The sequence below is a fragment of the Phalacrocorax carbo genome, chromosome 5 (genome assembly GCF_963921805.1).
Source record: "Phalacrocorax carbo chromosome 5, bPhaCar2.1, whole genome shotgun sequence".
Classification (NCBI taxonomy): Eukaryota; Metazoa; Chordata; class Aves; order Suliformes; family Phalacrocoracidae; genus Phalacrocorax; species Phalacrocorax carbo.
In genome coordinates, this window is record NC_087517.1 from 55,137,436 (window position 1) to 55,153,696 (window position 16,261).

The following is a 16,261-nucleotide window of genomic DNA, read 5'->3' on the forward strand; positions in this document are numbered from 1 at the left end:
AGTCCATAGCTGTCTGAACCATGTTTTTTATTTATCTGTGGCAAGCAGTAAGTAAATTAGTTTTGTTTTATAATCAAGGAAGTGGGTGTTTTCAAGTCATTTGGGACTTGGTTCTAAGCATATTCTGTGTCTTACCAGAAAGTGTTTCCTATCTGAGCAATGAGGGCTCTTAGAGCTACTGGACTTTGGACTTTCAATCATGTATCTGGTGTACATAAACTTTTTTCCTTTTTATTGGTTAGAAGGCTGATCTGCTCACCATCTGGTTACAGCCTAAATATGCCTTAGTGCTGCACTGGACCAGCCTTTCATACCATCTTGTATGGATGTCTTGCAGGCTGTTGCAGTCTGACGTTGTTTTTACAGTACAGAAGCCAGTTCAGCTGATGGGGCTGTGCCTTTGGAATCAACTCCACACTGTGAAGGAGGCCCAGCTTATGGAAAGAGGATGCTGAAAGCCTTTATCAGGGAATGTTTGGAGTGCAAAAACATGTTCTGTATGCAAACAAGCTGTAAGGTGAATGGGTTCATTACACCTGCTGTACACTTTTTTTTTTTTCTGAAAAGCCCTTAATGAGCTGTGACCTCTTAACTTATTTAAGAATCCTGAGAAACTTCAGGTAGCCTACAGATGTTTCTCCTGGGTATTCACATTCTTTTTACAGATTAGATATAAATGGTCAGCTTTGGCCAGCTGATAGTCAATGCTTGCCACTGATTTGATGGTAGAAAGGATGCACTTTCTATAAGCTCAGAGTCATGCTAGTGGTCTTTTACAGGCTTTGTGTTACACAGTCTTGTCCAGATCCTTTGAGGCCAGTGTTAAACCTAGACCATAAAACATCAGTATTATTTACTTTTATATTGACATGGTGTGTAGGCATGCCAAATAACTGGAAGCCCTTTTATGTTAGGACACGTACAAATGTATAGTAAATGGCAAACATGCACTTTTTGCCTCAAAGCACTTACTCTTGATAGTTTAGCATAAGTAAAAACATGATGTTGTAACTTACCTGGTATTTATAGTCATAGACTATATTAATTTCAAAGCAAGATATAAATCCAATTCTACTGGTCATACAAAATAATGATTTCAGAAAACACTCTGCAGAGTTTACCAAATTTATTCCTGCACTGAAATTTGGATTAAGATGTAGTTAAAAATATGGAGTTAAACCATGAGGGAATTTGATCCTTCAACCAACACAGAAACCACACACACGGTGTTTTTAACTGGGTAGTTTTTAAAAAAATTGTATCTATGTGTTATAAATCCAGTATATGATTCTTATGGATACTGAGTACATTCAGAAGTCTTTCACATTTCACTTCCTATTTCCTGTCTACCAGTATAGCTGTTTTAGGGGAAAATGTGTGAATGGTTCTGGTAGAGTAATACTTTTTTTTTTTCCTCCTGGTGTATATGGGACTTCACTTCTTCCCCTTTTGTGTTCACTTAGGCTTTGACACTGTCCTGAGAGGAGTGTTCCCCTCTTTGCTTCCCCTCATCTCCAGTGAATTCTGCTTGGCCAAAATATCATGTGTTCACACAAATAGTCTGCAGGTTGTTTGTCAAAAAGATATTTTATTCAGCAGTGATATTGGCTTACTCTTTATATGTGGGCAATACAAAGGGAAGTTTTTCAAACAGTGTTGTGTTTATTGCAGAATAAGGCGTGGGTAGTTCTGCCTTGCAGAAAAGCTTAGCCTGGGAAAACCTGATGTGGGAGGGGAGAAAGACAAGATCGACAATCATTTATCATGTGACATCAAAGTGGAATAGTTCCAACAACAAAAAAAAAAACTTGTGGTAAAGCTTTCCAGCTGAATGTGAGCTGAAGGTCATGCAGTTGACTTCATGTTAACAGAATAGTGTCAGTATGGGAGCATTGGTAAAGTACTGTGGAAGAAAGTCTGTATAAGGTGCTTCTGGCAAGCATGCTTACTGAAAAGGTACCCTGGAAAGGCCTCAGTCTGAGGTGGCTGAACAGACTGGTTTTGGCACAAGAAACTGAGACAATTAGGAAGTATCAATGATAGTAATTTGAGAGAAGGCTTAGGAAATGGTGTATGAAATGCAAATCCATGTCTTTAAAATTGATGGAAGATGCTCCAAAAAATGTTTGAAGTAAAAGTCATTGTCCAGGCAATATCACAGGACTGTAGACTGGCCCTTGTTTCAAGCTTGGCTAAGAAAACAGTATCATTCTGTTTAGCTGCCACAAATGCACTAATAAACTTCAATACTGCAGAAAATGCTATGTAGAATGTGGCTGAAGGTCTCCAGTGTTTCTGTGCAGAAGTTGAGCAATCAATAAAAGACATACAAAGAAAATACTGTCATTTTCATTACAGGGCATGTGAGCTAATGAGACATTTATAATGCATTGCTTGGTTAGGGTAGGTCAGAGAGCAAATGTTCAGCAGTGTTCACTTTCAAATTCTGAAGAATGCCTTGGGAAACTGTTAGGATGTGTTTGTGCCGGCCACTGAAAAGGGATGGTGAAACCATAAAATGATAGACTAGATTGAAAAATGGTCATTTTAAGTAACCAGAAGGCTATTTATTTTGCAGAGCTGCCTTGTGTTAGATTTTGCATGTGCTTTCATCCAACATAACGCATGAAGCAAAAAGTGTGCAGAATGAAATAAAACTGGATGGTGTTCCTGGAGGCTTGAAAAGTTTTGCTGTAGCTGTGAGACATAGCCATGAGCTGCTGTGGCGCGGGTGGAAAACATGATGCAGATAAGAGGTCACATGAGTCTGTGGGGATGAGCAAAATTAACATGCTATTTTTGAAGGAGCATGCACTTGGGTTGACAGTTTGAAATTGAGGTCTTTCAGTTAAATCCTTCTTAAAGCAAGTTTCTTCTGCAGTGTGTACACAAAACTCAGCACTGTAGAAAATTAAACTGATTAAAATCTCAGTCCATATCTGAACAGCATCTAAGAAACAAAGAGATTATGCAAATGAGGTGGTTTGCAGTGCCAAGGAGCACTGCATCTACAGGTTTGCATCTACAGGGACCCTGATTTCAATATATAGCTAAATTAAAAATTGGTCTTTTCTTTTTGACAGGTATCTGTTTAGTAAATTATCATGTGCCAGTTGTTTTAGTTATACGGTCTTTATTGCTTTAGTACAGTTTCTTTCAGGATTGTATAAGACAGTTTGCCTTCAAGGAACTTTAAAGTATTGGCTATCTGTAATACATGAGAATAATTGTTGTTTCCAGTGGGCCAGATTGTAATCCCTGTTTCATTTGATGGTGTTGCACAAATAATCCTGATGACTTCAGGGAGATTTCTTAGAAAAAGAGGAGTGAAGTGAATAAGGAAGCCTTATTCTGGCTCTGTGTGGCTTATACTGCTTCTCTTTGAGAAATAAGATATAGCAATATGCTCTCACTGGAAAGAACACTTCTCTGGGAACATAGTGGAAAAGAGAGTTTTCTTTCTTAATGGTTTAACATATGCAAGCTGAGACACCACTCATTTAACATTGAGCTTTAATTACATGGGCATTCCATGATTTTGCTGTAGTATTTATAGTCAGGATTTCTAATGAATGCTTGATTCAGAAAGAGATTTGTTCTTATGAAGTGTATGTATAGTAACATGAACAGAGGTTGGCTAACCATATGCTTGCATATGGAATGCGCATAGAACCATGAAAAAAGCCATTCCGACTTTGGCATGAAAAACCCCACCCATTTTCTTGTAAGGTTGTTTTTCTTCTGTTCCATTACAAATCATGAAGAAGTGACATTCACAGCACACTAGATAAAAGTGGTGAAAATGTCAACTGCAACAACGAGGAGAATCAAAAGAAATAATCATGGCTGGAAAGTCTGGCATTTACCAATGGATTAAAAGGTGGGTAACATGCATTTACTATGTTATGCTATATGAGTAACATGGGTAAATACAGCAAAATTTTGTGTTTGTTGAGATCATAAAGGAACAACAATGACTTGGAAGGTGATGTTTGGAAGATGCTTTTTGTGCAGTATACCTTTCTGAAGGGCTGGACAAGTTCTTAGGCTTTTTTATTATTATTATTCCTCTTGTACTTGATACTTTCTCAAGCTGGACAGGTGGCTTGAGTTGACTTGATGCTCTTCCTTCTCCTTCCATCCTGTGCATAAAATGGTTTTCTTGCCTCATACCAGTAAGGAGTATAACGCTGGTAAACTGGCATTTGTAACTTAGAGATTTTGAACCTGTTGGTGCTGTCCCCCACTCTACACTTTCTCATCTGCCAGCTCCATTAGCCCAGCATAGCAGTCACAATATCAAGGATCTCTTTTTGTTTGATACCAAAGGCATTACTCTGTTATTCAGACTGGGATTTTATAAGGCATTTAAGGAAACTGATTGTTTTCTGCTGAAGTTCCAGTGAAAGTTGGAATCCTTTAGTCACCTTTCAGGCATCCTGCAAGAAAACACAACAGAATCCATTTGCTGGTACATCTCTGGGTTTGTGTATCACTAAGTGACTTTCTGGGTCACCATGGAGAGATTGCAATTCATCATGTCACTGTAACTAGAAAACTGAAGCTGGCTGGTCTCTGGCAATTCTGACAGTTTGGCATTGGTGGAGTATGCATTTTCAAATTATGAACTGCTGCAAAGGTTTATCTTGAACTTCAAAAGGCCTAGCAGGCAACATCAACTGGATTAGAGCATACAGGTTTCTGCAGACAGCAGTTTGAAGTGGTGTATGCTATCATCTTCAACCTAACAGCCCAAGTAAAAGATACACACAGGCTGATCTAGCACAGTGTTTTGGTGCAAAGCTTGTGATTTGCATTTCCACAGCAAGGTATTCTAACAGCTATGCTGCTGCTTCTCTAGCAGCTGTGAGCCTTTCCTGGACTTCCACAAGGATGTACATCTGTTTTCCTCCAGGTGCATTCCACCCTGCTTCTGTTTCCCAGATAAATACTGCATTTCCAGTTGCCATGACAGGATGGTTTGGGGTGGTTTTTTTCCAAATTGATAAGACAAAGCTTCCTCTTGTTTGATCGATAATACTGGGCTGCGCTTGCAATGAAAAAATAACCAAAAGTGTGGGCTCATATTCATTTGACCACACCAATTATTTGTTTTGGTTTCAGCCTTTGGACCTTAATACAAGAATGCCACTTGAAAAATTTGAAGGTTCATCAAGAATCATGAGCATATCTTGACAGGATAGGGAGGCGTACTTCATATAGTGTGGCCCAGGAGTGCTAGCAGAAGTAGGCAGCTGTGTTTCAAAGGTGGATTACAATTTGGTTTTTTAAGACAGTTTCTGGCAGTCCCTAGGAAGATTGGGATCCTAAGTCCAAGGTAAAAGTACATTCTGCTGTGTTCCCACTACTATACAGGCAGCAAAATGGTATCTCTGGGCTGTCACTCTCCCTCAAGGATTATTCAGGACTGCTCTGTCAGTCTTTCTTTCACCATCTGTATTAGGACAGTCTTCCCCTCATGTGCTCTTGCCTCTCTGTATGTAGCTCCCACCTTTTAAGCCTGATCTTCAGGGGTAGGGACTGTCACAGAAAATCATCTGACCATGTGCTTTATCTTTGTTAGAGTGAGATCTAGTTGGCATCATCTTCCTGTCGTCTTTCCTGGTTTCTGGTGAAGGAAATAGGGGTATATGGACCGGAGGGGAGAAAGAGCAGCAAACTCCAGTTGCAACCATGCTTTGGATGGTCACAGGTGGAAGAATCACAGTTTTAGTTTGTTCCTGCTATGCAGTTAGATGTAGCAGCCTATGCACATGCACCCTGACAAAAAACAGGTGGGATGTGGTGAGGTATTCCCTGAAATGGCGTTGCTTGGCTTGGCCTGTGTACCTGTAAGGCGATGTTCCACCCCTATGGGAGCTGACAGAACTGACAATATATTAGGTGTTAGCTAGTGCTGTAATACTTACCCCCATATGGGACCTTTGGGTTTTGTGCAGGTGCAAATATTATAAACGTCACTGCAGTTTAAGACTTGGAATGCTGGACTGTCCTCAGACAGTTTTTAGTACCTGATGTTCTCACGACTGCACCTGTATTTCCTTAATTGTGAGTGACAAACAGACATGTATTTGTGTGCTGTATTCACAGACACACAATTAAAGGAAGCAAAAGCATATGGTAGGCAGCAGTTTGAAAAGCATGTCAGTCTGTTTCAAAAGCAACTGTGCATATCGTCTCATTGTCTTTCAGTGTGAAATAGACTCCATATTTCTAAGCCACTTTTGAAAACGGAACAACTAAGGCCCATCTTTTGAAAAACAATAAAATTTGTTTCAGCAGAACTAGGGTTGTATCTGGCTGGATTGGGGATTCTGAAAATTTTGCCAGACCTTTTGAAAAACTGGCCTCTCGATGCCCTAAATCATTTAGGGATGAGGTACCCACCATCATGTTTCCCCACTAGAAAAATTAATCAAAATCAGTGTGATTTCTGCAGCTTTGCCTTTGAAAATTCCATGCAGATATCACAGTGGCAACTGGGAAATTACAATCACAGAAAGATTTAACTAGATTTTTTTCCTGCTTCAGAGTTTAGAGCAAGATATTCCAGAGGAGAGCGAGGAAAGAATCTCTGCCCTCTCTCTGAGGCTACTTAATCCCCAAGAGGAAGGAAGTTTTCAGTGCACTGCACTTCTTGCATATGCTGCCTTGTTTGATTTGAGCTACTGCCAGATGCTGTTTTTAGTCTCCACTCAGTCCTTCTGCCAGGCTTTCACCCTCCTCCTCCTCCCGTGGGCTTCTCTTCTATGGCCTTGTATTTATTTTCCTTCTTTTATCTCTTCTCATCAGATATTCTCATTTCCATTATTCTCAAACATACTCACACCTTCTTTTGTCACTTTTGTCATCTTAATTTTATCTCCTCCTTTCTCTGCTTGTTGCTGCTAGTCTGTTGTCTAGCTTAACTTTAATCTTTCATGTTACCTGATGAGAGTGGTTTTCTAGAACCTGGTTTAATGTCATAGAACAGACATTTTGGTTTTAGACGTCGAAAATACCAAAGGACCTGTTTCAGGGATGTGGGATTCAGTGCTTTGAATTGGACATTGTTACATATCACATTTTGTGCATGCTTCATGGTCACTATTTGGGTTGGTGGGCTAACTGGTTGATTAATGGACAAACTAATCACATAACTACATGTTGAAAAAAGCTGAAAATCAGCCTGGTAAAAATGCTAGTCACTTTTGAGAACAGAACCTTGCTGATATGTGTCTGTTTGCAACAGTCTTATAAACTGTTTTTTTAGCTGAAGCTAACCACCCTTTGGAAGTCTAATATCTGTTGTCACAGTATCTCAAACCTCTACTGCTTTTGGAAATCATGCTTTCTAGACTTCTGCCTTACCAGTTTGCAGATTGAGGTTTCATGCTTTCCTTATGCCTGCTGGTGACAGCCCTGTCAGCATGGGATAATGAAAGAAACCTCAACAAGAAAAGTATTTCAATAGGGATAACATTAAGAAGAAGGTGGGAAGGAAATACCATCCCCAAGAATTAGAGGTTTTAATGATGGAATGTTTTCTTCATTGTGTCAGAGCTCCCTCTCAGAAAAGAAGTCTTGGGAACCTAAAACTTGCTTTATATTTGTGCTTCTTATCTTTCCACCTACTCATGATCTCTGATCTTTGTTAATATGGATCTGCTCTGCATGTGCACAGGGAAAAATTCTTAAAGGAAAGAGGAGGGACTGCAAGGACTGAGAATTTAGCAAAGCTGATGGAGAGCAGGCGTTGAGTCACGCTCAACTGTCCAAAAGCAGTGAGGAGCAGTCTCCCAACCCTGCTGCCTGAGAAGAGCTGTCAAAGCAGAGTTGATTGTGGCATGGTCTTACCTGGTTGTTAGATTTCTGGCTGCAACTAGGAAATCTCATTGAATGCAATTTGGGAGTTCCCGATGGCCCTTTCACCACAAAATGCACCTTTCAATTGAAATCTGGCTATGTTGCAAAAAAGAGCCACATTCAAGCATGTTATTGAGGGAAAGAACAGGAAGGGGAGCCTGTCTGGGTAAACCTTCCTTAGGAGCATTCAGAGTGGAACTGAGGAGCTTCAGCTTTCCAATTTTATGAAGAAAGGAGAGGTTCTGGTACCCTGTGAGAAGAGCTTTTGGGAGGACAGAAGAAGAGTTAAGTAATATTAATAGAATTGTTTAGATTGGAAAAGACCTTTAAGATCAAGTCCAATGGTTAACCTAACACTGCCAAGTCCACCATTAAACCATGTCCGTAAGCACCACATCTACACAGCATTTAAATACCTCCAGGGATGGTGACTCAACCACTTCCCCAGGCAGCCTGTTACACTTTCGGGGAAGAAAGATATTGACATGTTTGACTTTTTTGGGGTGCATTTTAGCAACATCTGTCAAACTTCCATTAAAAATACCCAGTCACCTATGGCTTAACTGTGGATATTTTCCATACTTACTTCCCAGTATAAGGAATTGGCATTTTAATTTCATGAACAAATTAACTAGCTTATTAGATTCACCCACCTGCTTATGGAAATGGAAACCCAATAGATTTTGTTCTCGTGTGCTTTGCCATCATAGAATTCTGGTTGTCACCTAAGCTTTTAATAGCCTATTCTATTCAGGTTTTGTGTTGCAGTGTATTCTATATAATTTCATCCCTGAAATTGCACCCACCACTGCAATATGTGCTAGCACTGGGTTGTTAGACTGTTCTCACCATGGGTTCTGAATGCCTCTTCACTGTAGTCTGTTTGGCTTCTTGCATGCAGCACCCCATGCTGTGGTAGCAAGCTGCCTGCATATTACTATATTGTGGTTCTTCGCACCTACCAAAGAGCATGAACGCTTATCAGGTGTCCTTAATTACATGAATGTGGTATTGCTTTATTTTCAACTCAACTGTTTAGCTAAAAGAATCTATTATTTAAAAGAAAAAAGCAATTTCACCTGAAAGTGAATGGCCAAACGGAGTTTTATTTAGTCCTGACAATAGAGGCCATTTTCTGTTGATGATTGCCATTATGGCATGCTTTAAGTGAGAACAAACATATTACCACCCTCCAATACACACAGGCCTTTTTTCCTAACAGATTTATTCATTAAGCATATGTTCAAAGACTACAGCTATTACCACTTTTAAACAGGACCATTTTTTCATTGCTTTTCATAGATACAATGCCACAGTGTTATGAAAAACCCATTAACATTCTGGACTTAATTAACTAACATTCTATTAAAACTCCTTTTTGTGCCAGCAGTTGTTTGACAATAGGCAGATAAATACTGTATGTTGGAGACTGACCTTCAAATGACGGTCCAAAGTTGCTGCTTTGCAAAGTCTTCAGCAGTTTGAATGCTGTCTTCCCTATATGTAAAAAAGGGCTCTTACTTCTGAGGTGAGAAATAAGAGGGGAGGTTGTTAGGCTGCAAGGCTTGCTCCCAACTTGCAAAGGGAATATTCCTGCCAAAATAGGTAGAAGTTTAATCTGACCAATTTTGCAGGTTTTCAGGAAAAGGAATGGTGCTCCTGAAAGACAATAAATGCCTTCCATTTTGTATGCTTTCTGTGGGAGACAAAGATAAATGCAGAAAGCTTTTTCAGAATAGGTTCTTTTTATCATCTTCATGCAGGGGGCTCTCAAAATGGGACCTTTTAGCACCCTGTGTGCTCGCTGTACTGCCATGTGCTCACTGGTACTGGCTGGTTCTGAATGTCCTTTGCCAGGGAACTGAAGAGCCTGTGCTGTTTTCCACAGGGGAAAATGCTTGTGCAACAGCTCTTAGGTGAGGCTTCCTTTGTTCTTAAGGTTCTTCAGCATGCTACTAAAATGCTGTTCTTATTGGATACACGTATGGATTCGGTGATGCTATGTCTTTTCCATTGGTAAGACCATTTAGAGATCTGTAGAGGTGAAAGGATTAATTATGATGTTACAATTATTCCCCAAAACTAGGACTTTATATTTCCTTGATTTGTCTTTTGTTTTGGTTTTTTTTTTTTTGTCTCTGCTCAGCATATTGGAAACAAACCATAGTGCTTCTACCTGGGCCATTTATAAAATGTGGCTTGCTCTTGTCCATTCTGCTTATGATCTTCCCAGCTTAATTAATGCTATCTTCAGGGAAAAGGACCAAGAGAGTGTGTTGCACATACTTGTCACTGGGAGTTGAGTGGTGCAAGGGAAAAATCTTCCGGTAGAATCTGGCTCCTGTGGAAGAAGAGGTGGGGTGTGGTTGAAAGCACTGCATTGGTCTTTAGAAGCCAAGAATGGATTTACAAGATTACTCAGTGCAGGTTTAACTCTTCTTACTGAAATCAAGTGTATACCTCAGTGTGCGAAGAGACTTGGTATGAGGTATTTGGCATTTCCTGTTTATGCAGATGAATTGTTGTGGATAGCATAGCAGGAACATAGCTGTGTGGATGAAATCTTGCTTCCCATTGACACATGCTGTCACCCACACTTCATAAGGAACACACTATGGAAGGCAGTTGACTACCTGTATTTCAAAATATATTATCTACACAGCAGTGTTTCAACATGGAGACAGAACAGTGAGGTAACTAGGAGTCCACAGGGACATGTTTGGTGCCTTTGTGGTGACCTGAATTATAAATGTTACGAAATCAAGAGCTCCTGAAAAGTAAAGAAATGCTTTAATCAAGACCCAAGAAAACAACATTTCTGAATAGCCCCAATTTGTGTTGCATAGATGAGGTGGTAAAATAACTAGCTGTCTTTTCATCCTCAGCATAGCAGATACTGTAAGACCTTTTATACCTGCAGCAATTGGAGGTTTTAAGTGTACTTCTTTGGCAGCTCTGCCTGCCACCTGCTTCCATGTCACATCAGATCATATTCAAGTCCTTTCCAGAATGGTCTTGGTCTAAGGTATCGAAGAGCATTCCCACACTGTTTGGGGGAGTACAGAACAAAAGTCCCTAGCCTAGCTGATACTGAGCTGGCCCTGAAGCTAGCAGTAGAAATGCTGTGCTGATGCAGTATGCAAAATGATGGCTCCACAGAGCTTTGCTTACCACCTTGCAGACCTACTGATTAATGTCAGCTTTTGCTAAGGTAAATCAGCATGAGGCTCTGTGGCATGAGGTACAGTCACCACAGATCAAGCAGAGCCTTGGGATGCATGTGTCCATGATAGGTATGTTTTCTTTGGATTGTTTTGTAGAGTGAAGCTCATGATTGTAGGCAAGTGGTGCAAAATCCTCTCAGAATAATTGCAAAGCTCAAGATCAGTGCATGGGGGTTTTTTGTCTCACCTTCTCTGCCATAGATCCGTAACAACTTGGGCATGTCTGCTAGACAAAACATTGCTCTGTGCGTGTTCCCTCACTGGAAAGAATATGAGAAGGCAAGCTGTTGTATTTTTTTTTAGTTCAACTCTTAAGGCTGTGCATCCATTTTGATGAGCACAGAACAGGAACCCATATAGACTAGACACAAGTAAACAAAGTGAACTGTTACCTTCCTCTACATGCACTGTTGTTCACTTTTTGTGCTGCTATGTGGTAAGCTAGGGAGAAGGAGAGATTGAGACTGTTAGATTTACCACATTTCAATAATCTTAGCATGCCCCTAACATGAAGGGACTGCAGTTACAGAGGTAGCAGTGCACTGAAGTGGAAGCAATGGTATTTAATTGTGCAGGCTTTGCATTTGGGCCCATAATGGAGTAGCCCTGGGTGGAAATAGCACTCTAGTACAGAGGTAAAATGAGTGTGGGCATCCTCTTTCTAGATGTCCACACCCTTATCTATACAAGTGCTTATTCTGGAGCCTAAGTTATAGTATCTGAATGATACCATTGCTTTCTGACTAAACCAAACAGTGCAAGCATAGCCTTTGTAAATGCATGAAAGAAAGTTAAATGCTTATACTTGGGATAGTACCCTTGAGGCATATATCAGGTTTGTGACTGAAGATGATTGTTGAGACTGGGCTTGATATAATTTACTTTGCTCAGGAAAGGGAATGTCTTTTGAAATAAATGTTGAATGTGATAGTGGCTTTCCTAAATGTTTTTGCGGAAGGCTCTAGGGCGTAAGATTTTAGTCACTTAGTAAAGCAGGCTATACCCAAATGAACATCATCAAAATGTTCACATTTGCACCTGGAAGGAAGCCAGCATATCTCCCATCTCCTTCAAGGTGCAAACCCTCTCATTCACCAGAGCAGAAAGCAGTTTTAATACCCGCAGGACACCAGGCTAGTAAGTTGCTGAAGAGGAATTAGAAGCACACAATGGTGTTAGCATTAGAACTGTAGTTGTTTTTCATTTATGAGAAGAAATATGCTTTTTTCAAGCAATATAGTGTGCTAACACCAATTCACGTGATAGTAGTGTGACTAGTAAATACTTTAAAAACTGTGTGAAATCAGAATGTGCTTCTTTCTTTTAGTTGTCAGATTTGCTCTTGTATTGCAGAGGCCGTTTGACTGGTTTTTAAATCATTGATGCTATTTTTTTGTTATGCATTCAGGCACTTTAAGTACACCCTTTAGCTAAAGGCTAAAGGCACAAAAATTGTAATTTGTATTTGGGAGGGGAGAGTTGGTTATCCTGTTTCAGAAAGAGAATTCCACCCAGTACATCTCAATCTGCATTGTTGTGCTGTTGACAGTTCTCCCTGGCTGTGTTGTCTGTGCAAGGCTGGTTCATGAGCAAGCAAAGTCATAGGTCTTTAACTGTGGAATTACAGAGCTGCTTTGTGGGTTTCCATTTTCAGTGCAAGCTGGGAATAATTTGGCACAACCAACTCCACTGAAAGTCAACTTGCAGTCTGTTTATAAAAGCTCAAGGCACCTCCAAAATTATCACCAGACACTTGAAAACTTTCACTAAAGAAAACAACATAACAAAGAAATGTATTCTTTATTAAAAAAGAAAAAAAATTGTCTAATTGTTAAGCGGTAATCCTGTAAGGGATTTAACAGGAAAGAAGGAAAGAGCCATGCGCAAAAAAAAAAACAAACCAAAAGAAGCTTTGAATAGAGCCCTGATTGAAAGATGGCAAGTGGTAATTACATGTGGGTGTGATAGAAGTTAATATTCGCTGTCTCTGCTCACCGAGGGTCTGCGTTCACTTTTTAAGAGTTGTAATTTGACACCATATTTAATATTTTAATTGTTTCGAAGCAAACACTGTCTAGGGACCCTAGCTGCTATGAAAAATAGGATATCCTTTAACATGACATGTTTTGCCGGAGAAAAGGAAAAAGGACAGTGCTTAACAACAGATCTTGTGTTTAAGACCTGTAAACATTAGTAGAGCCATTAAAAGTAAACCTCTTGTATATTTGATTTAATAGTGGGAGTACGATTTATGTGTGGACAGGGACATAACTAATCTTGCATTGGAAATTAAGAGCAACTCCCCCATTATTAGTAGAGACATAGCAGTTTGTAACAAGTATTGGAGGAGAATCGGACCCCAGCAGATGGTACAGTAGCTATCATAGACTTGCCATATGGTTGCTTTATCTGACAATCCCTTACTGCTTCTGATGGCTCATGGCGGTTCATCTTTGCTGCACTGGGAGTCCTGTCTCTAGAGCAGAGAGCCTGATGATTTTGTTTTCTTCTTGCTCCCGTGTAAGTGAGGCTTACACCTGATCTAGAGTGGTGTCAGCCAAGCACATTGTGAGCTGCTTTGCCCTTGCAACTCTGTTTCATGTGAATTATTATGGAGTGGAGATTCAGTGAGATGATTAAGATACTTTCTGTCTTACTAGATGGACTAGGTATATTAAGCAGCCAACAGCAATGTGTAGGACTCCAGGTCTGGGAGGAGCACTGTCTTGAGCATCTGATTTCTTCCAGGAAGGATGAGTTTGATGGCAGATCAAATGAAGTCTTCTGGTCTCACCCTTCAGTGAAACAAAGTCTCTGGTGGCAGGCTGCATCCTTCCCTCTTCAAGGATGACTTCATAGACCAGAAGTCTGTCTTGTACTTCTGATTATTTGGAACAAAAAACTTTATGGAGGCAGGCAACTTTGAGAAGGTTTTGAGTGTTGCTTTTTTCTTTCCCACATTTCTTTCCCCTGCAGTTACCATATCTTTTCATGAACTATTTCTTGAGCAACATGATGATGAGCCATTATAGAAGATGGAGAGTAGAAGTTGATATTGAAAGACATGTTTAATGTGATGTCACTGAACTCTTCTCAGAATGGGTTTTGTATTCACACTTCAGGCCTGGACAGTGCAAGCACATTTTTAAGCAGACTTGCACCAGAAGAGTTACTGAGAGGCAAAGCTGAACAGACTCTTTCTCACAGGGGGGAAAAACAGGCTTACGTGTTGAATTGCTAATTCTACCTAATAAAACAAAATCCTTATTTAGTTTGTAACAAGCCCCAGTTTTTCTACTGAATACTAACTGTAGCAGTAGGTTAAGAATTAGTTTCAAAATTAATCACAGTTGTCCTGGTTTAGTTTGAAAGTCAGTTTCAGAAGCGCTTTTTCAGATCATTGACTTAATAAGCTAGGAAGCTTCTGGGCATTTTCTTTTTTCACGACCTATAAACAGTACTGTCCAGAAATCTAATTATGGGAAAAATTACTAGCTTGATAATTTAATTAAATGTATGTTTCTATATGTACAGCCCAACCTAAGAGGAATCTAGACCCTCTATAACCATGATAAACTTGTATCCCACCACTGATAGCAGAGTCCCTTTTCTACATAAGAATTTAACAGTTGGCAGGAGATGTTGGCTCCTGTTATGCTTGGGTTTTATGAAAGCTGCAAGAAAATGGCTAAGATTTTCTCTTGATCTTTGTTAATGATGAAAGTTAGGGCTGGTGGATGTTTTCTTTGCAGCAACTCAGCTGAAGATGCCCTTAGGAACTGCAGTCTATCCAGATGGTATTGGCACTTACCATTGTGGCACTTCCCAGTGGCAGCTGGTCAATTACTACACAGTACCTGTTGGACTGTTGAAAAAAGTCACAGCAGCTTGAAAGCTCTTCTAAATCACAGAAAAGAGGGAAAACCCTAAGGCCTGGTCTGAGCCTGAAATTTGCAGAACATATCGGCAAGCATTATAACATCAGTGACTGATTGGGAGTCAGATGATGTTTGCAACTTGTTTGCTGGCCAGTCTCCTCTTGTAGAAGAAGAGGAGGAGGCTGTTTGTCTTATAATGTGATATTTCTCTTCTCCATTCCTCTCTAGCAGCTTGCAGGATTGATTTTATACATGACCCTCCAGTATCATAATAGCAGTCCTGGGTGAACATGAACATTTTTTCTGACTTCACCTCTTTTTCTCTCCTCCCACCCAACCCAGATGAAGTGGCAGGTGGACTGAGTGGGAGCAGTGTGAAAACGAATGCAGAGAAAATGTGTGACTCAGCAGTTCAGCAGGGAGCTGCTGAGTGGAAAGGCAATTATTCTCCTTGCACACCCTGGTATCAGGTTCCTGTTCCCTCAGAGATGAGAATAGGCCATTTACGGATGGAGTTGTGCAGCCTACCACCAGGGAGAAGGGGCTGCATATTGTTTTCAGCAGAACTTATTTCAAGTAGAAAGTTTCTTCTCCAAGTTTAAAAGTGTTGCTAGTGAAAGGAGAGAGGCATTGGACTAGAAATATGTAGACCTCAGTTCATTGCCAGCTTTCTCACAGATTTTCTGCGTAACTTTCCTCCTTGCTTTCTTTCTCTCTCAATGCATCTTTCCATTTTGGTAATCAGAGTTTGACTTAAGCAGCAACCAGACTCTACTAGCTGAGCTTGAAATGTGCGAGTCTCCAGTGCTTATCCTGTCCAGTAGTTGACACCCATTTCCCTTTCTGCACAGTTGTTTCAGGAACTCCATGGAGAATGTTTGCCTTTCTCACAATGAAGGTGGCTGGCTTTAAGTGTGCTAGCTGCCATTCACAGGCAAGCAAGTGCAAAGAAAAATTGATGATACTTGTGGGTTGTCCTCTGTCACACAAGGGTAAATTAACCTTTCTCCCTCAATATTAAGGAGGGGCCACTGCAGTGTCTTTCTAATTTTTAGAAAATTATAAGTTTTAGAATTTAGAAAATTTAGGTAATGTCTAAGTTTTCTAACGATGCAAAAAGTTGTAGTGCTTTATTATCAATTTCTGTGGTTTTCTTTCAGAAGGGAGGACTGAAGCAGCTAATTCTTATGATCCAGGGTAGATACATTTAGTGCAAACTGAAAGTGTTAGAAATTGTAAGCTGAATTTAATCTCAGAATAAGCAACATAGGAGACTGACAATCAGGTTGCTGA

General features: G+C 40.1%; 1 protein-coding gene across 16 annotated transcripts in view; it reads left to right on the forward strand.

Moving 5' to 3' along the window:
- The window catches only part of PTPN5 (protein tyrosine phosphatase non-receptor type 5), a 90,249-nt gene that overhangs the window by 26,475 nt on the left and 47,513 nt on the right, over positions 1–16,261 (forward strand). Inside the window, exons 3-4 of one of the 16 annotated variants that reach the window (XM_064452561.1) lie at positions 338–517; positions 3,765–3,880. The exons of 13 other annotated variants lie outside the window; for them this stretch is intronic. The gene's annotated coding sequence lies outside the window, so the exon portion shown is untranslated. The remainder of the gene's footprint in view (positions 1–337; positions 518–3,764; positions 3,881–16,261) is intronic. 2 more of the 16 variants (XM_064452560.1, XM_064452562.1) reach the window with 2 other exon arrangements.